Here is a 20,658-nt window from a genome sequence, read left to right on the forward strand (position 1 = left end):
TGTACTTTTTGGTTAACTTTTTCTGTAAACTTAAAACTGTTTTAGAAAGTCTATTAATTTTTTAAAAAGTGATGCAGAAGAGTTGAACTTTAGTTGTGAAGTTTTAGGAATAACCAATTTTACTTCGCTTGAAATTTATTCATTGGTTCTAAGACACACATTAAAAAAATCTCTGAATCAGGACACATCTTAAAATAGATGGCATTTTAGATTTGATGAAATATGGTTTGATGAAATATATATGTCTAAATACGTCTAAAGGAGTTCTTTCAATACATTTGATAAAATAAAATCTAAGATTAGAACATATTGTTTCGTAGTTTAATTGGTGCCGTTTTTCTTTTTAAACAACTTACAACTGATGGTGGCTCAGATTAGGTGAAATATAGTATAAGTGTACACTATAAAAATTGGCTAAATGATGCATATTTAATTTATCTATTGTTGACTCCGGTGGTGGGATTAAGAATTGTAATGCTTTATTTCTTGTATTTAAAAATGCTAAAGCAACTGACATAAAATGTTAACAATGATTAAATCTGAGAAGTAGGAGCATGGTGTTATGTCTTTTTTGGCTATTTTATTTTCCATATTTAAAAATTTTAAACAACAAAACAGAAATAACTGAAAAAATAAAGTTGAAGAACAGCAGCTCAGAAACTTATTTGCTCTGAAGTATTGGGCAACTGGGGGATAGTAGCACTTGAGGGAGAAAAAAGTTGGGCAGGCAGACAGAAATATTACATGATTCCACTTATATGAGATATCTAATAATAGTTAAGTTCATAGAAACAGGAGAATAGTGGTTACCAGGGACTAAGGTGAGAGTGGGAGGGTTGGGGAGGGGAGAAGGGAAGTTTTTATTGAACTGTTTGGGATGATGAAAAAGTTCTGGAAATGCATAGTGGTGAGGTTATACAACATTGTAAATATACTTAATGCCACTGAATTGTACACTTAAAAATGGTTAAAATGGTACATTTTATGTTATGTATATTTTCTCACACACACACACACTAGTTGTGCGGGGGAAATCAAGTGTTTTATTTTGGGTATGTTGAGTTTGAGATGCTCAAGGTAGTTGGACAAAAATCCAGGCATGGGAGAAGTGATCATGGGCTATAGATGCAGATTTAGCAGACACCATGTTGGAGCCATGGGGCTAGAAAGAGTGTAGGGAAGGGAAGGTGGTCAGTTCCAAGACTAGAGCCTTCCAGCACTCAGGAGGCACATCCAGTGAAGTAGGAGGAAAACCAGGGGAGGGTGAGACCAAAGAAGCCAAGAGCTGAAAATCTCAGCTGGAGGCAGTAGTCAGCAATCTTGAATATTTCTGAGAGATTGAGTGAGGACCACAGGATTTGGGAATGAGGGAGTCGTTGGGGTTTCAGCAGAGTGCAAAGGAAGGAAAGCAGACTAAAGTGGGTTGAGAAGGGAGGAAGTGGTGATGGGAATCATCCATAATACCTTGAAGAAGTTTTGCTTTGAATATTAGGTGAGGAATGTGGTGGTAGCTGGGGGCAGATACAGAGGTCTAGGAAAGCCCTTCATCCCCCCCTCCTTTTTTTTAAAGATGAGAAACGCTGGAAGATGTCTGTATGCTTGTGGGAATGGTCCACTATTCCCATAAGAGAGAAAGTGAGGGAAGAAGTAGGAGATGAGGGAGAACTAAAGGAGGAGGGACACAAGTGATGTGAATGGTTTTTGATGTGTGCAGGACCTCCTCTGTGTCTGAGCAGGCTGGGCAAAGAGAGTGGGCCCTGAGCGGGGTGGGTCTGATGATTTAGTGGTGGGAAGAGGATGGCATCTGCTTCCTCAATGAAGAGTGAAGTGATGAAGAGGTTTGTGTCTGTTTCTTCACTAGGTGGGCTGGGCACACGAGGGGGTGTTGGGGGTTTGAAGACAGAGGAGAAGGTGTGAACCAGTCATAGCAGAGAGTGGGAGAGGCAATATGCACAGGAAGTGCAGTGTGCCCAGCAGGCAATGCAGAGTGCCCTGTGGCCCTGGATGTAAAGGGAGACCAGTGCCTAGACTGAGTGACTTTCCCAGCAGCACTAGCTATCCAAGTTCTCTGGGGTGTGTACAGACAGTGCAGGCAGGTGCAGCTAACTCAATCAGTTATTCTCAAAGTGTGCTTCATGAATCAGCAGAATGAGACTCACCTGGGAACTTCTTAAAAATGCAAAACCTATTGGTGATCAGGCACCACCCCAAACCTATTGAATCGGAAACTCTGGGGTAGAGCCCAGCCATCTGTGTTTTTCACAGGCTTTCCAGGTGATTCTGAAAGTTTGAGAAGCTCTGAACTAGAGTGAAGGAACTTGAGGGCACTGGGGATGATCTGCAACTTGTAGGTGAGAATGGCTACCATTCTCTGGGGCAGAAGTTCCTAGTGCTGTGAGTTCCGGAGTGTCTTCTCTCTTAACGAGTGACAGATCTATAAACAAACCCTGGGAATTGCCAAGAACAGAATGCTGTTTAAAGGAGCTCTGATCTTTCTGATGAAAGATTATTTCACAAGGCAAACACATCCTTCAAATGTACTTTTTATTTTTCTGAGTCTGAATTTGAATGTTTTGTGTATCTTGATCTTTGCTCCTGCCACAGTGTTTTGAAAGGACCCTAGACTCTCCTTTCTCTCTCCAGATCATGTCTTCCAGGGTTGTCACAGGGACCTGCTCCACCTTTCCACATGGCTCAATTCCAGGTTTCAAGTCTGTGGGGAAACAATGATGAACTGGCCATTCTCCTATGTGTGAGGCCTTTTCCTCCTCCACTAAATAAAGACAAGGATGAGTCAGTCTCTGCCAACCTCCAGGATCTCCCAGTCCTCCCAGTGACTCAGAGGATGGTCTGTTTAATGGGTAAGTGCTCCTCCCAGGAAGTTGGCAGCCCCAGCCTCCACCTACCTGAGTCACCAGCCCTGGGTGCTCCTATTAAGATACAGAGACCTGGGGAGGCAGGCCAAGAAAGATCAGGGATAAGTGGACCAGGAAAGAGGATAGGACATGAAGGGCTAAAATGCAGGAGGCTAAATTTGTTCATTTTCTGGTGGCCCTGGGTGGACCAACAAAGGGCTCAGTGTCCCTATTTGAAAATGGGAGAAATTGAGTATCCTACAATATTAATATACTCAGCAGTGGCCCAAAAGGAGAGAAGATGAGTCCTCCAGGAATATATCTGGCTGGAGACAGACACACTTTGGAACTTTTCTGTGCAAAAGGGAGGGAGCCCTGGAGATGGTTTATCCTCGAGGATTTCTAGGACAAGCTATAGCCTGATCAGGGCCTGCAGGAGGGTGGGGAGGCCTGCATGGGAGGAGGGGCAGGAGGTCAGATGTGGGGAGGCAGGCCTGATGCAAGGGAGCTTGGCAAGTAGGGGCACCTTTGGGGGCACAGAGCAGATGGTGGAAACACAGCAGCCCAAGACTTTGGTTTTGGTACTGCCTATGATGCTGGCTCTGGTTTTCTTCTCTCTGTCTCCTTCAATGCCTCTCTGTCCATCTTTGTTTTTCTGTATCCATTCCTCCCCTCTCTCCTACAACACAGAGAGTAGTGAAGGTTCCCCTCCCCATGGGTTGAGTGTTTTCTTTCCTGTTTAGATGGTGACTGGCATCTGCTTATGGAGGCAGCAATCAACCCATCCTGTTTACTTGTCACCAACACAGTGCGTTGTGGTCAGCAACGCTGTCTGCCACAGCCCCGCAGGGTGGGGTGGGGGCCAGGATGCTGACACACACAGGCACACACACTCAGCCGTGACCAGGTCAGTCTGCCCCACCTGAGCTATGAGGTCCTGGGCTGTCCCACTCTGATGTCTGGGATGTTGTGAGACAGTCACCTGGACTGAACTTGGCACAGACTCAGGGCTCAGAAAATATCTCCTGACTGAAGCTGAGTGCACAGTGCACAGCTCTTCGGAGGGTGGGGGAGGTCTCAGAAGCCAGAAGGGCAGCACCCAGAGGGGATAATGTTAGAAGGCATCTTGCTCAGAGCTCCTACTTCTATATGAGGGCATTAGGACCAGAGACGGCAAAGAGCTTGGAGAATGGTTTACCCTTAACCACGTCCCCTCTCTGCTCTGCCTCTCTTGACTAGTTCATGTGATTTGAGACACACATCTTTGTTTTTCTTGGTTTCCCCAAATCCTGTGCAGTGGCTACTATACAGGGTTAGGCTGGAGATTGACAAGGTTTCTAGGGGTTGGTGGTACGAGTGGGGAAAGGGCGGGAGTAAGGCTAGACGTGTGGGGGACAGATGGTGGTGGAGGCATGGAGGAATCGAGGCCAAGAAGTTGGTGCTCTGTTTTCAAGGTGATTGCCTAGGACCCAACCGCTAAGCTCTGAGCACAAGAGCCCAAGTAGACAAAGATGGTCAAACAAAAAAAATCCAAGGAAAAAATAAAACCCACATAAGCTTAGAGTCTAGGTGGATGCCCTTTGATGCTTTGCAGAATTCCTGAGGTCATCTGGAACTTGCCAGGGTCTACGTCCTGGCCTGATTGCATCCAACTATGACGGTGAAGAACCAGACAGACATGGGTTCAGGGGCACAACTCCATCACTCATTACTGTGTGACTGGGGCCCATGCTTCCACTAAGAAATGACTCATTGTCTGAAATTCAGATTGAACTGGGTGTCCTAAATTTTTATTTGCTAAATCTGGCAACCCTTCCAAACCCTCCAAAAGTCGGCCCCCACCTCCAGCCCGAGGCCATTGGTAGCAGACCCTGAATTACTTTGAAGTCTGGGATTTCATCTAAAAAACTCACATAAAATTTAAGTTCATCTCCATGTTTCTATCCTTGTTTTGATATAAAACAGGTATTAAACTATTGGGTTAGAAAGCAAATATATTTCACTTATTTACACCTGGTTATGGAGTTGTTAAGGCCTTCTCATCTCAATGGCCAACTTTCCAGGTGGACAGAAGGAGGCCCTGGGCTGCACGCGGGGCCCTGGGATTCTTTGCACCAGGTACCAGTGAACTAGGAAAGGAAGAGCAGGAGGGTGGGACTTTCACAAGGTCATGTTTGTTCAATTTAAAGGACTTCATTTTTGTCTTCTTATTTTACCTTTTTGATTGGTGTTTAATTGTCTCTTCTTTCACAAAATGGGAATCATTTTAGTTAAAAAAAATTAAATTCCCTTACTTGGTAGAGTAAAGGGTAGGCAGGCAAGCAGAGCCAGAGCCTCCAGAAAAGCAGGGAGGAGGCAAGAAGGCACAAACCCCCGGAAAACAGCAGAGGGTGTTTTCAGAGCAGTGGCTACACACTGGAATAATCAGGATGCCCAAGTGGCACCCCAGACCCCTGCATCAGAACCTTTAGGGGTGGGACCCAGGTGTCAGTGCTTTTTAAAGCTTCCTAGGTTATTCCATTATTCAGCTAAGGTTGATACCTTTGCTTTGGACCTTTGCTACTCAAAGTCTGGCCTGAGGATTAGAGGAATCAGCTTCACCTGGGAGCTGGTTAGAAATGCAGAATCTCAGGCCCCACCCCAGACCTGCTGAATCAGAACATGCATTTAACAGAGTCCCCCAGTGCTTTGTACGCAGTCTGAGAGAACCTGCTTTAGTGGATCTGTCAGGAGCCTCATCTTTTTATTTTTTTAATTAAAAAAATTTTTTTTATTTTTAAAATCTTTATTGGAGTATAATTGCTTTACAATGGTGTATTAGTCTGTGCTTTATAACAAAGTGAATCAGCTATACATATACATATATCCCTATATCTCCTCCCTCTTGTGTCTTCCTCCCACCCTTCCTATCCCACCACTCTAGGTGGTCACAAAGCACCAAGCTGATCTCCCTGTGCTATGTGGCTGCTTCCCACTAGCTATCTATTTTACATTTGGTAGTGTATATATGTCCATGTCACCCTCTCACTTCGTCCCAGCTTACCCTTCCCCCTCCCCGTGTCCTCAAGTCCATTCTCTATGTCTGTGTCTTTATTCCTGTCCTGCCCCTAGGTTCTTCAGAACCAATTTTTTTTTTTAGATTCCACATATATGTGTTAGCGTACGGTATTTGTTTTTCTCTTTCTGACTTACTTCACTCTGTATGACAGACTCTAGGTCCAGCCACCTCACTACAAATAACTCAATTTCGTTTCTTTTTATGGCTGACTAATATTTCATTGTATATATGTGCCACATCTTCTTTACCCATTCATCCGTCGATGGACACTTAGGTTGCTTCCATATCCTGGCTATTGTAAATAGAGCTGCAATGAACATTGTGGTACATGATTCTTTTTGAATTATGGTTTTCTCAGGGTATATGCCCAGTAGTGGGATTGCTGGGTCGTATGGTAGTTCTATTTTTAGTTTTTTAAGGAACCTCCACACTGTTCTCCATAGTGCCTGTATCAATTTACATTCCCACCAACAGTGCAAGAGGATTCCCTTTTCTCCACACCCTCTCCAGCACTTATTGGTTGTAGATTTTTTGATGATGGCCATTCTGACCAGTGTGAGATGATACCTCATTGTAGTTTTGATTTGCATTTCTCTAATGATTAGTGATGTTGAGTATCCTTTCATGTGTTTGTTGGCAATCTATATATCTTCTTTGTAGAAATGTCTATTTAGGCCTTCTGCCCATTTTTGGATTGGGTTGTTTGTTTTTTTGATATTGAGCTGCGATGAGCTGCTTGGAAATTTTGGAGATTAATCCTTTGTCAGTTGCTTCATTTGCAAATATTTTCTCCCATTCTGAGAGTTGTCTTTTCGTCTTGTTTATGTTTTCCTTTGCTGTGCAAAAGCTTTTAAGTTTCATTAGGTCCCATTTGTTTGTTTTTGTTTTTATTTTCATTTCTCTAGGAGGTGGGTCAAAAAGGATCTTGCTATGATTTATGTCATAGAGTGTTCTGCCTATGTTTTCCTCTAAGAGTTTGATAGTGTCTGGCCTTACATTTAGGTCTTTAATCCATTTTGAGTTTATGTTTGTGTATGGTGTTAGGGAGTGTTCTAATTTCATTCTTTTACACGTAGTTGTCCAGTTTTCCCAGCACCACTTATTGAAGAGGCTGTCTTTTCTCCATTGTATATTCTTGCCTCCTTTATCAAAAATAAGGTGGCCATATGTGCGTGAGTTTATCTCTGGGCTTTCTATCCTGTTCCATTGATCTATATTTCTGTTTTTGTGCCAGTACCATACTGTCTTGATTACTGTAGCTTTGTAGTATAGTCTGAAGTCAGGGAGCCTGATTCCTCCAGCTCTGTTTTTCTTTCTCAAGATTGCTTTCAGGAGCCTCATCTTGATGGGGTGGTCTTAGCTGCAGCTGGCCTCCTTTAATGGGAACCTGAAGGCCACAGGTGCTGGTCCCTCCATTGGAGTCTGCTCAGTATCTCCCACTGCTGGGTGTACAAAGTTGAAGACTTACTTACAGCAATGGAGCTTGTATCCTTTGCCTGTGTCTGTTAGTGTATTTTCATTAGTGCATCATTATTCCATCAGAACAAATGTACAGTGACCAAGGATGTTGGCTGAAGATCAGGGAATCCTGTCCTGGAGGAGAAACCTAAGGACTCCAGTCAGGGTGTGTGGCGAGGACAAGATAAAGTATACAGTTTGGCCTTGACTTCAGATGCAATATTCATATACTGCATGCCCGGTTTTGAGCCAAGTACTCTCTTGTTTTCTAACTCTTTCGTCAATCAGATGGAATTGACATAACTTGTAAAAGGCTGGGGGTGGGGAACGATGATACTCTTTATTTGTCCTTCTATATCAGCAGCTATTCCCACAACAGTGCTGTGCAACAACCGTGAAACCTCGGTGGCATACAACAACTAGTATTTATTTCTCATGTGTATGTGGGTTGACTGAGGTGACTGTTGATCTCATGTATCTATAAGTTGGCTGGGTGCTGGCTTATCCAGGCTTGCATCAGACAGGCGCCTCAAGATAAATGGCCTTAGGGAGTTTGGCTCTAAGTGCTGGGTTGAGCTCTGGTCTGCTTCTTGTGTCTTCATTTTGTGGCCCCAGAATGAAGGGCAGTAGTTATCCAGGGGAGCATTTCTAATGGAGATGTTGAAAGCATAAGAAGGAAGTAGAAACATGCAGGAACTCTTAAGACTGAGGCTCACAACTGACACGCTACCACTTCTACCCCATTTCATTGATCAGAGAAAGTCATACGGTCAAGCCCAATATCAGTGGGTGGGAAAATATACTCCACCTCCCTGAGTCCATGGCAATAATATGGGAGCACAATACTACACAGGGAAGTGAAGAATTATGGCCCATACGTCAACTCACTGCATCCTCCAACCAGAAACTATACTGCCTTGGGAATATGTGACCCATCCCTTCTAGAACTTTATAAACTCCCCCATGGAAGAGGCTGCTGGCTGTTCACCAAAAATCACTTTCCTACCCTTCCTGGGCTCCCAGCTAGAACACATTTCCCGGCCTTCCTTGCATTTAGGTGTGACTATGTGACTTGTTTTGGCTAATGGTATGTGAGTTGAAGTAATGTCATTTTTCAAGCTAAGGCTTTCCTCTGCTGCTGGCGTTGTGCAGATGACTATAAGGCTGTAATGGTTGCTGAAGACACAAATTGAAATGAGCCTAGATCCCTGAATCACTACGTGGAAGAAGGCCATTATGAAATGGGAACACTTCTTTATCATGTGGGTAAGATATACATTTCTATTCTGTTCGAACCACTGTATTTTTGGGTCTCCTTGCTATAGCAGGCAGCATTATTGTTACTAATACACTTCTTAAAGCCCTTCTTCAAGGGCTCTGTTCTCATAACACAGGGAGACCCAACTCCCTGTGATGGTGGGTGTGGAAATACTTTGTAAATTGTGAAGTTCTCCACACACATGAAGTCTATGATTAACGCTTTACTAATGTTTCAACTCAAAATGCAGTGTAAGTCAGCTGTACTGACGTGGCAGAGACTGATGTTAATAATTACGATATCTAGAGGGGGCCTGATGGTTTAGACATCAGTTTTCACGTCCTTTATTCTTTTAAATTTTCACCATAACCCTGAGAGACAGGCTTTTATCACTACCCCCATTTAAAGGATGACAAAAGGGAGTCTGGCAAACTTGCTAAAGGCCTCACAGCTGGTCAGGTGCCTGAGCCTGACCTTCTTCCTTTTTTCATTCTGGGAGAAACCAATGAGGAGCTGTCTTACCTCCAGGCCACTTTGCACCAATCAGCCTCCAAAGTCTCCCTTGGGGGGACAGGAAAACAGGTTATACCCAAGGCTGATGCTGGTGGCTTGATTTGTAAGGAGCATTTAAAGTTCCAGGCCCTAGTTAAAACTGCCTACCCAAGGAATCTGTTCTTGAAGATAAGAGATAGGTATTTCTTGGGGCTTCTGCTTTGTGGTAGATTATCTGCAAAGATGGCTCCTAAGGATTCCTTCTATTCCTGTATGCACATTTGTTATGGGTTGAATTATGTCCCTCCCAATAGACATCTTGGATATGTTGGAGATATATTGGAGTCCTAATCCACAGGACCTCAGAATGCGACCTTATTTGGAGATAGGGTCTTCACAGAGGTAATGAAGTTAAAATGAAGTCATCAGGGTGGGCGCTAGTCCATTGGTGTCTTTATAAGGGGGAATTTGGGCACAGAGATAGGCATAGGCACACTGGGAGAACTCATGTGAAGACAAAGGAATGAAGGCAGAGACTGGAGCGTTGCATCTACAAGCCCAGGAACACCAAACCATCAGAAGCTAGGAGAGAGGAATGGAACAGATTCTCTTTCTCTCATAAAAGGAATCAACCCCCCTGACACCTTGGTCTCAGACTTCCAACCTCCACAACTATGAGACAATACATTGATTAAGACACCCAGTTTGTGGGACTTTGTTGCAGCAGCCCTAGTAAACTAATATAACACCCCACTTCCTCCCATCAAGAGGTAGAGTCAGTTTATCCTCCCCTTGAATCTGAGCTGGATTTGTGACTTTCTTTAGCTAATAGAATGTGACAGAAATAATGAATTGGTAGTTCTAGGCCTAGGTCTTTTTTTTTTTTTAATTTATTTTTTATTTATTTATGGCTGTGTTGGGTCTTCGTTTCTGTGCGAGGGCTTTCTCTAGTTGTGGCAAGCGGGGACCACTCTTCATCGCGGTGCACGGGCCTCTCACTATCGTGGCCTCTCTTGTTGCGGAGCACAGGCTCCAGACGCGCAGGCTCAGTAATTGCGGCTCATGGGCCCAGTTGCTCCGCGGCATGTGGGATCTTCCCAGACCAGGGCACGACCCCGTGTCCCCTGCATTGGCAGGCAGACTCTCAGCCACTGCGCCACCAGGGAAGCCCCAAGGCCTAGGTCTTAAGATGCCTGGCAGCTTCCATTTTCACCCTCTGGGAAGCCAGGCTGCCATGTTGTTAGTATATTCTGTTGGAGAGGTCACACGGAGAGACCGTGTGACCATTTGGATTGTTCCAGCTCCAGACAAGCTTCCAGTTGATGTCCCTAGTCAACACTGAATGCAGCAGAAGAACAATCTAGCTGGGCCCAGTGCACCCAAAGAATTGTAAGGAAGAAATCATTGTTCTTTTAAGCCACTGAGTTTTGGGGGTGGTTTGTTACACAGCAATAGACAACTGAAACGTGCACCTTCACTTTTTTGGCAGGTACTCCAGCACTTCTGCCACTGTTGTTCCTAAAGCCAGGTGCCACCAGTACCATTCTCCTCCTGAATGGATTCTGGGTGATGCCTGTCTCCAGACCTTGCTCACTTCCATATGAAAATTTGCAATAGTGCATCTGGTTGGCAGGAGTTGGATGATGCCAGGAGATTGGGAAAGAGTGTTTCTGGCTTTGAAAGTAGGTGGTGCAGGAAAGTTTCCCAAACATAGAAGAATGTTCAAAAGGTAGTGGGCACCCCTGAAACATAATGAAGGTCTTCAATAATGGCCAATATTTTTTTGTGAACCTACTGTGTGCTTGGCACACAGTTTGGGGTCCATTCATCTTCTAATGGTAAACAGTGCCCTGACTTCACCCTTCCTCACTCTCCATCCCTGTGGTTTAGATGGGATCAACCCCAGGGTTGGGCTTGTGATTCAGGCCCCAACAATGACATGTGACCCAGTCAGAGCCAACTTGGTGTAACCTTTGCTTTTTGCTGGGACAGCTGAAAGAAATGAGGACTTGGGCTGTGAGGATGGAGCCTAGAGCTGCTGGCAGCCATCCTGCTGCTGCAAAGAACAGAGATGAGAGATGAGAAGAGGAAGACCAAGTCTTGATATTTTTTGAGCTTCTTGGTACTGGATCAGTCATACCATTGGAGTCTTCTGTTATGTGAGCCTGCACATCTCCTATTTGCTTACAACAAGTCAATTTAAATAGTTTCCCATCATTTGTAATTTGTCAAGTCCACCTTTTTCTTTTTTTTTAAAGAGTGTAAGTTTTTTTTTAAAATGAATTTATTTTATTTATTTTATTTTTGGCTGTGTTGGGTCTTTTGTTGCTGTGCGCGGGCTTTTCTCTAGCTGTGGTGAGCAGGGGCTACTCTTCGTTGCGGTGCGTGGGCTTCTCATTATGGTGGCTTCTCTTGTTGCAGAGCACGGGCTCTAGGCGTGCGAGTTTCAGTAGTTGCGGCTCATGGGCTCTAGAGTGCAGGCTCAGTAGTTGTGGCACATGGGCTTAGTTGCTCCGTGGCATGTGGGATCTTCCAGGACCAGGGCTTGAACCCGTGTCCCCTGCATTAGCAGGTGGATTCTTAACCACTGCGCCACCAGGGAAGCCCTATCAAGTCCATCTTAATCTTGTTTAATACAAGTCTTTGGAGTAGAGACCATTTTACGGATGAGAAAACTGAAACACAGATCAACTTCCTCAAGGCCACATGGAGGCAGAATCCAAACCCAAGAAAGCTAATCCTGAGAGCCCACTTATAAACATTCTGCTCTCCTTGGTGACAGGGAAGGATTCACAAAGGAGGGTGTGACATTTAACCTGACATTTAACTCCAAGGGGACACAGGGGTTTGTTAGGAGCAGGGAGAAAGGCTTCTAGGTGGAGGGAATAGCTTGGGCAATGACAAGGACTTTGCGCTAAGAAGAAACCTCACCTGAAATTCACCTTGTCCCTGGCCTGCAGTCTGTACTCAAGAGTGTCCCTCTTTCAGGGGAGCATCAAACTCCATTTCTGCAGGAACACCTCTGTCTTCCTGGTCTCTGGACCCATGTGTACCTATGCTCTGCACTGGGGCCTGGTGGGTTCCCTGTGGGGTCCAGGTTAGGTGGGGCACCCTCCTCAGCCTGAAAGACAGTTCAGGCAGGGACCCAGCTTCCACAGAAGGCTTGCCCCCGTTGGACTGGATCTCTATCAGCCCCAGGAGGCCCTGGAGATGCTCACAGGTTAAACAGAATGAAATTGTCAGAGACCACTGCCCCCTACCCCCCCTTAAAGTAGAACAATGAAAGACTACTGGGGAGCAGAATCTCAAATAGAAAAAGAATAAACAAATAACCTCCAAATCTTTGATTTTTTTTAAGGAAAAAAATGACCCTCATACTTACAGTTGCTTCGGGTTTTATTAAATTCAGGACGAGGCAGTAGGTACCAGTGAAAGATATTTCTTACAGAGGCCACCTCCGCTCAAGGTCGTGGCTGTGAAGGGACAGGCTCCAGCGATTTGAATGCCCCCTTTCCCCTTGCAGTTGAAGGTTCGAGATTAATGCGAGGAGGTACGGGAGGGGGTGGTGGTGGCTGGGTGCGGCAGTAGTGTTGCAGAGAAAATGAGGTTGGAGGTGGCCCCCTGGGGACGAGCCCTCTGACCCCAACTGAGATCCAGTGGAGGGTCTGCTGGAGTGAAGGCAGCTCCGGGAGGACAGAGAGGCGCCCCTTCCTTTCAACAGGAGGGTTTCGAGTTCTGCGGGTAAACTGAGGCCGGCGTCCTTGCTCTGCTCGTCGCCTGGCAGGCAGCTTCGGCTCCACGTTACGCCCAAGCACAGGGCGCGGAAGGCTGGGCTGCCTGCTTTTCTTTTGGGGACAGGTGGGGACGTTCGGCGCCCAGCCTGAGGAGGGGGCCGTGGAACCCAGGTGGGGAGCGTGGGCCCGGGTCCCTCCGCAAGGAGAGTCACTGAGGTTCTCTGCCAACGCAGCCTTCAGCCTCCCCACCCGCGGCGGGAGGGTCGGGGGAGGAGCTCGGCGCGTCCCCGCCCCAAGGCGGAGCGGGGGCCGGGCCTGAACAGACTGGGAGGGGTGGGCCGGGGACGCTAGGCGGAGCGGGGCCCCACACAGGCCGCGGCGGCTGGCTCGGGCCCCTACGGTCCCGGCGGCGGCTGGAGGAGGAAGCCAGGCGGCTGAAGAGAAGGGGAGGCGGAGGAGGCCGAGGTGGAGAGCCGCTCGTCGCAAACTCACTTCCCCGGCTCAGCAGGGAAAGGTACCACGCGCGGCTGCTCCCGGCTCCCCGACCCCCGGCCGCCGGCCCCGCTCGAGCGCAGGCTGGAGCTGCGTCCGCCGCGGGAGGGTGAGGGGCCCGCTGCGGCCCCGAGGGCTCGTCCGGCCCGGGGCTCCGGCAGCCGGAGCGGCGCTCGGGCGGGAGGGCCAGGTTGCCCGGCATTCCCGGAGGCCGGCGAGGGCGGTGGGCGCCGCGCCCCTTCGCTCGCGTCGTGGGAGGCGGCGGTCAGGCCGGGTGGCGGTGGTCCCGAGGTGGGGGGCTGTGGGAGGGTGGAAGGCAGGCAGGACCCTGGGGCTGCGTGCAGCTGGGGAGCGCCCGCGGCGCCCGGCGGGCGCGCTCCGTGGGCGCAGACAAAGCCGGGCGCGGACGCCCCGCGACGGCTTGGGCCGCCCAGAGCATGGGCACTGGGGAGGGAAGAGGAGGCGCCGGGGCGACGGCTGGGACACGGGGAGAGGCTGGGCCGCCCTCCCAAAGGGCGTCCAGGTGGTCTTCTCGGGGTGTCCCCCGGACAATGTGGGGAGCAGCTCTCTCCGAAGAGCCAACTAGGGGCTCACGGGCTGCGCTGGGCTAGGCGAGAGCCAGGCTCGGAAAGGGGTAGGGAGTGTCGAATGCTCAATTTGGGGGAGGGACTCAGAGAAGCCACTGCCCAGGGGTGGGGGCTGGGGCTCTGGTAGAGCCGGTGAGGGGCCTGGGGACCCCCTCGGAGCTTGCATCAGGAAGCGGGGTATGGCCTGATAAGAGAAGCGCCGTGGCTGGCACCTGTGGTGAGATGTGCCCACAGGTTGGTTGAACAGTCTGCCGGTGGTGGCACATCCCGTGCCAATCCGCGGAGGGGGTGGGTAACTTGTCCGTGTTTGGAGCAGGCAGCAAAACGGCAAGTGTCTAGGGGGGTCACTGGAATGGGTAGGCATGCATCTGAAAGTGTGTGTAGTGAAGGCCCCACATCTGCGTTTTGCATCTTTGCCCCCCTCCCTTTTCCTCTTGTTAGCTGGGCTCCTGCCACAGGCTAATGCCTAACTAGGGTTCCAAGATGGTCTGCTCCCTGTCCCCCATTCTTCAAGTTACTTCCCCTCGCTCCAGTATTAAAAGTGGCTACTTTCCCCCTGGATCATTCACAACAGTGTAAGAACATGCTTTGCCACCCCTCCCCTCCATTTTATGGCCCCCCTTTTTTCCTTCATCCCTCATTCTCCCCTAGCTACAGACACACTTCTCCATTTCCCTTCACAGCAAAACTTCTGCAGAGAGCTGTCTGTACTTGTGGTCCCTGGGTTCTTCAGCTCACTTGACCTGGCTTTGGTCCCACCAATTCACTGAAACTACCCAAGTAAAGGTCTCCTGTGATTTACACTCCCCCACAAGTAGGTCTTCCTTGACCTCCCTTGGTCTTGATCATTCTCTCCCATATCCTTTCTTGGCTTCTCCTGGTTTTCTTCCTTACCAACCCCCCTTTACCCCAACCAAAGCCCTTCCTTACTTGTCTTTAAGGACAACTCCTTCACTCACTCTGAATGTTGGAGGATCCCCGGGCTCTGTTCTCAGCCCGCTCCTCTCCCCTGAGTCCCTTCTATTTACATACCCCTCAAGCTCTCATTTTTTCTTATAAGTTTTAAAATCAAACATTAATTTACAAACACAGGTCTTAAATGTATATCATTTTCATTCTCATGATTTTAAGTAGCAAATTTTATCTCCAGTCCCAACCTCTCTATCCAGCCACCCATCTGATGACTTATGGCATCATAGGTATGAAAAAGTTAATATGGGTGAAACAGAACCCTGACTGCGCTCCCCAAGCATGACTCTCTGCAGGCCTTCCCATCTCAGTAAAGGGCCCATAACCCACCCACCATTAAAGACAGGAAACCAGGTGGCATCATCTCCTCCCTTTTCCTCCCTCTCCACATCTAGTGCTACAGCAAGTGCTTTTGGTTCTTTTTGCCAAATCTATCTCAGGCCTATTCTTCATGCTCTGACTCCACTGCTGCTGCCCTAGGCTACTGCCCCAGGCCAAGCCACCTTTTATATCTTGCCTGAATATTGTAGTAGCTTTTGCCTGCTTTCCCTAAGTCTGCAATTGCCTCCTCAAATCCATTTTAACAGAGCAGCAAGAACAATTTAGAAAAATATTGAGTAGTCTCATTCCTCTAAGACCCTCAATAGCTCCTTATTGCACTTGGAATGAAATTTCAAAGCTTTCCCCTGGCCTTTCAGATCTTCCAAGGTCTGGTCACTGCTGACCTCCCCCAGCCTTATCCTAACACTGTCCGCCTTTTCATCTTCCTGACAGCCACACCTGAATCACTTCTGCCCCTTGAACACCTAAGCTTTTTCCTGCCCTGTGTTCTTTGCCTGTGCTGTTTTCTCTGCCTGGAATGTTCTTCCAAGGTTTTCTACTGGGCTGGCTATGCTCCTTCTTATTTTTCAGGTCTCAGCTTAAATATGCCTTCCTCATATGCCTTCCCAGTCTTGGTAGAAGCCCATCATTCCCTGTAATTCATCGTAGCACCTGGTTTACTTTCTTCATTGTATTTATCACAGTTCATAACCATTTGTTGCAGTTGTCTGTTTACTTTTTCTGGCTTTCTAAGGGCTGGAACCTTGACTGAATGGCCCACTGCTGTATCTAGAGCATTTAGCACAGTCCCTGGCATGTAGCTGATACTCAGGAAATCTTGAGCCAGGTGGAAAGGTCAAGGCAGTGCAGGAGCCCCCTGTAAACCTCAGGTGATCCTAAGGATTTTTATTTTCTTTCCATGAAAGCAGTTGTGCAAATCACTGCAAGAATCTGAGGGGGTCAGTGGGAAAAAGGGAAGGCTCAAAGGCAGGCCTGTATGCCTAGTGGGAGATTGGGTGGGTCTGAGGGGGTGTGGAGTTGATGTGGGTTGCTGTGGGTGGGGGAGAAATGATTTCCTTTGCTCTCTTTGGTGGAAATCCAGACTGGGTCAACAGAGGAGTGCGTGCCTGTGTGCTTGTGTGTGTTTTCTAACTCATGAGATGGGGATGGCCTGGGCAGCCAGGGCTTTATTTTACCCAATCTCTTGGGTGAGTGCTGGGTGCCTAGCTCTCAGGGCAGGGAGTTGAAGGGGAAGCAGAAGCTGGAGTTGGGGGTCTCTGTAGACCCTTGTCTTTCCACACACAGCTCTCCTTTTTGCACAGAGGAGCCAACTGAGAATTGAGCTGTTTGGCTAGTGCTCTTAGAATGGAGGGCTAAGAAATGAGGGACCTCAGATCTGGGAGAGGGAAGCTTGGCCCTGGACAGCGGGACTGGTGATGGACCAAGGTAACATTGGGAGGTGAGCGCTGGAACTAGGGGATAGGGGTTCAGATCAGGGCTGGGCTGGCATGCCTAGGAAAAGCTTTGAGCTGGGATAGATGGAAGAAAGGAGGGTATCCTGGGTGGGAGAAATCAGGCAGAGGCCAAGAGGCTAGGCCAGGGCCCTGGTATACTCACTGCGTGCCAGGCAGTGTTCTAAGGACTTTGCAAATATTAGCTCCTTTGATCCTCTTTTCTTTTTAATAAATTTATTTATTTATTTATCTTTTTATTTTTGGCTGCATTGGGTCTTTGTTGCTGCACATGGGCTTTTTCTAGTTGCAGTGAGCGGGGGCTACTCTTCATTGTGGTGGCTTCTCTTGTTGCGGAACATGGGCTCTAGGTGCGTGGGCTTCATTAGTTGTGGCACATGGGTTCAGTAGTTGTGGCTCGTGGGCTCTAGAGCGCAGGCTCAGTAGTTATGGCACACAGGCTTAGTTGCTCCGCGGCATGTGGGATCTTCCCGGACCAGGGCTTGAACCCGTGTCCCCTGAATTGGCAGGCAGATTCTTAACCACTGCGCCACCAGGGAAGTGCTCCTTGAATCCTCTTAACAGCTCTGTGAGGTAAGTCTTATTCCCATTTTCCAGACTGGAAGACTGAGGCACAGTCATACAGCTCGGTAGTGACAGAGCAAGGATTTGAACTTAGGCAGCCTGGCTCCAGAATAAATGCTCTAAGACACTCTACTCTGTCACTTCTTTCATGCCTCTCAGATATGCGCCAGCTGAAGTCTTCTTAACAAATGTTTTTTCCTGACCCGCAGAGGTGCCTGGCCTCGGGGCTGGGGAGGTAGGAAAGAAGTCACACCCTGTAAGGTAGAAAGGGTCCTCACTCAGAGTGGGCAGCTGAGTCTCTCTGTTTCTTCCAGGAGGGGCTCTGGGCCCAGGCCAGGTAGTTGGGTGTCATGCACACTGTGATTTCCGAGAGCTAGGGAGGACACCTACTTCTCGTACAAAAACAGCTCCCTGCTTGAGATGCCACCATTGGAGTGTCACTTCTCTGCGTTCAGCATTGCCACATTGCCCTCTTCATCTGCCTCTGGAGAGCCCAGAGAGGTCAGGTAGGAACGCTGCAGATAAACTGGCCTGTTTTGTATTCCATCTAGGATGTTGTGAGGTGGAGCTTCAGACTTGGCCTTGGGAAACCTGGATGGGGGTCTGAGTAGGGCTGGACTGAAGGTGGGAGCAGAGCTGGGGGAACAGAGAAATGGGAACTGAAAAGAGCTTAATCCACTTCAGTATTGGCCCTGTCCTTACCCCTTTTTGTCTGTCTGTAAAATGAGATTAGAGAGACTTTTTTTTGCTCCCCAGAGGTTGTAGAAGCCAGGAACTCCTTGAGGTTACAGAAGCCAGGAACTCCTTGAGGTTACATGCTTGAGTACCTTCTTGCAGACCCAGGGTAAAGAGCGAGGACTCCCCATGGGATGCCCGTCTGTAGGAACTGGGCCAGGAAGGAGGGAGTGGGGAGGAGGGTGTGGAAGCCTTATCCTTTGAGGCTTTCCTGTTTGGTCATGAGGACACCTCTGGGCAGGTGACTTGGCCTCCCAGGGGCCTGGCTAATAGGCTGAGAAAGGGTTTGGAGTCTCTTTGCTGCAAATTCTGACCCCAGGGTTTAGGGGATCTGCTCATCTATCTCAGATCCTCCCAGCCCTCCAGGAAAAGAGGGAGGCAGACTCAGTGGCATTCTCTTCTGCATTTTGGGAAACTGAGGCCCAGAGCAAGCACATTGCTGCTGGAAGCTCACTAGGCCCATGTTTCTGAGGAGTGCTCCTTCTCTGGAGTATGCAGGAGGCTTGTCCACACTGCTTGAGTCCTTGTCTGCTGAGTTGAGGTGAAGGCTGTGGCAGAGCCTGAGTTCAGCAGGCTAGAGCTGAGGGTGGACTTTCCAACAACTGGACACTGGGCCTTGTTACCTCTGGTTGGCACCTGGCATCTTCTATGCCCCACTCTGGTGCTTGGGGCCACTGGGAACACAGGGCAGGGTCCCCACTCACCAGGAAATAAGAATGAGCCATGCCAGATATGATGTAATGAGGTGCAGTTCAGACCAGCTTCTTGGAGGAGGTGGTGCTTTTAGAGCGCCCTGAAGTCTTGGGTAGCTTTGACCGACACAGGAGGGGATGGCATTCCTGAGGTGGAAGGGGAGCCCAGGCCTGGACAAGTCAGTCAAATCATTGATTGTCAAGCCACTGAGTCTAGACTTGATTCACTAGGCCCTGGGGAGCCATCAAAGCTTATAGGCCATAGGTGCAAGGAATTGATTAGAGCAGTGGTCTATAAAATTACTTCCCAAACTCTAGCATACATGTGGACAGCTTGTTAAAATTCAGGTTCCAATTCAGCAGGTCTGGGGTGGGGCCTGAGACTCTGCATTTCTAACAAGCTCCTGGGTGGTGTGATGCTGCTGGCCGATGGGTTATCTTTGTGTAGTGAGGGTTGAGACTGGGGACTTTGGGCCAGGCAGGTACAGGGATGGGCACAGATCAGGTGAGACCCGAAACAGATAAAGGGGACTGTCCTGGCTCCTATGAACTGTGTTGGGGGAGGCGTATAGACTGCTTGTATGGGGGCAGGGCAGAGGGGAGCATGTGGAGGGTATGGGATGCAGGGGCTACTCTGTTGGGGGGGTGGGGCTGGGTGAGGTGCTTCTGGGGACTTGGGTCTCAGGCTGGGAGCACAGGCCTGATTTCTAGGGTGCCTGACTTTGAGGAGCTCCCAAAACCATAAGAAAGTGTCTTAGGCGACTGCCCCTGGGCAGGGTGACATGCAGGCGGCATGTAGGGCATCTTATCTTTCCCCACAGCCAAGCCCGGCCCTGTGGTTAGCCAATCTGGGGTGAGCACTCTTCCTCCAGCCAGGGTTGGGCCAAGGAGATTGGGGAAACAGCTGACGCCAGACTTAGACATGCCATCTTCTCCTGAAAGCCCCTAAAGTCCCCCCAGCTGCTGAGCTCTCACCCCCAGCGAGCATCCTTGACCCCCGCCTGGCCTGCGTGAGTCCTTGTAGCTGCCCTGATGGTTGCATGAGCTGCTGTTGGGGTCTTATTCCACTCAGGCCACCTCCCCAGTGCACCTGGAAGTGGGGAGGCCTGGATGCTTCATTCTGCTCTGCCCCTGGCTGAGACAGTACAGGCAAGTGTCTGCTCTGCTCTGAGGACTCAGTTTCCTGTAAATTGAGGGATTCAGTCCCCTCTCTGGGGAGCAGGGGAGAGAGTTGCAGGGTTTGTTGAGTAGAGCACTGCATGTTCCCAGAATGGCAGCTTAATACATTTTAATTTTGGTTTACTATTGAAACTTGCGTGCTGATGATGGAGTAGAATGAGCAATTTGCCCAGAAGAGCTGTCCAGCTTGATTTGGGGATCTCCCAAGACCCCTTGTTCTCTGGGCTTTGCAGAGCCTGAAGGGTGGTATCTGAGACCACTGGTCAGATGAGGTCCCTCTAGACCCTAGCAGGAGGGTAGGCAGTCACCTCACCCAAAGAAAGGTGGGAAGGGCAGACACTAAAGGCAGAGGTTCTGTTGCCCTGGGCAGTGCCAAGAGGGGCTTTCAGGCTAAGCTCTCAAAATGTCACTCATAACTCCTAAAAGGATAACCCCCCCACTACCCCTCTTGATTCCTACCCATGTGCCCCCTGCTGTGCCAGGCTGTCCTGAGGGGGTGGGAGGAGGTGGCATTTCTCAAAGACTGTTCTGAGAAACCTCAAGGGTTCAGGGGACAAACAAGGGTAGAAACTGGAAAATCCGCTCCACTGTCCTATGGGAGATTCAGAATTCATTTAAGAGAATTAAAGGCTTTGACAAGTCCTGTAGAAAAGAAACTGGTGTTTTCTAAACTGATTTGATCATAGACAATTTTTTTTTTTTTGAAGACATCCTAATAATGACCAACTGACCAATGGAACACCTGGTGGGAAGGGCTGATATGGGAGGATGCTGCTCTATGAGAGACTACAA

General features: G+C 48.7%; 1 protein-coding gene across 11 annotated transcripts in view; it reads left to right on the forward strand.

The window, feature by feature from the left end:
* Positions 1 to 13,194: 13,194 nt before the first annotated feature.
* The window catches only part of SMOX (spermine oxidase), a 172,177-nt gene continuing 164,713 nt past the window's right edge, over positions 13,195 to 20,658 (forward strand). For all 11 annotated transcript variants that reach the window (XR_011076878.1, XR_011076876.1, XR_011076877.1 and 8 more), the window contains exon 1: positions 13,195 to 13,369. The gene's annotated coding sequence lies outside the window, so the exon portion shown is untranslated. The remainder of the gene's footprint in view (positions 13,370 to 20,658) is intronic.

The sequence above is a fragment of the Eschrichtius robustus genome, chromosome 16, assembly GCF_028021215.1.
Source record: "Eschrichtius robustus isolate mEscRob2 chromosome 16, mEscRob2.pri, whole genome shotgun sequence".
NCBI lineage: Eukaryota > Metazoa > Chordata > Mammalia > Artiodactyla > Eschrichtiidae > Eschrichtius > Eschrichtius robustus.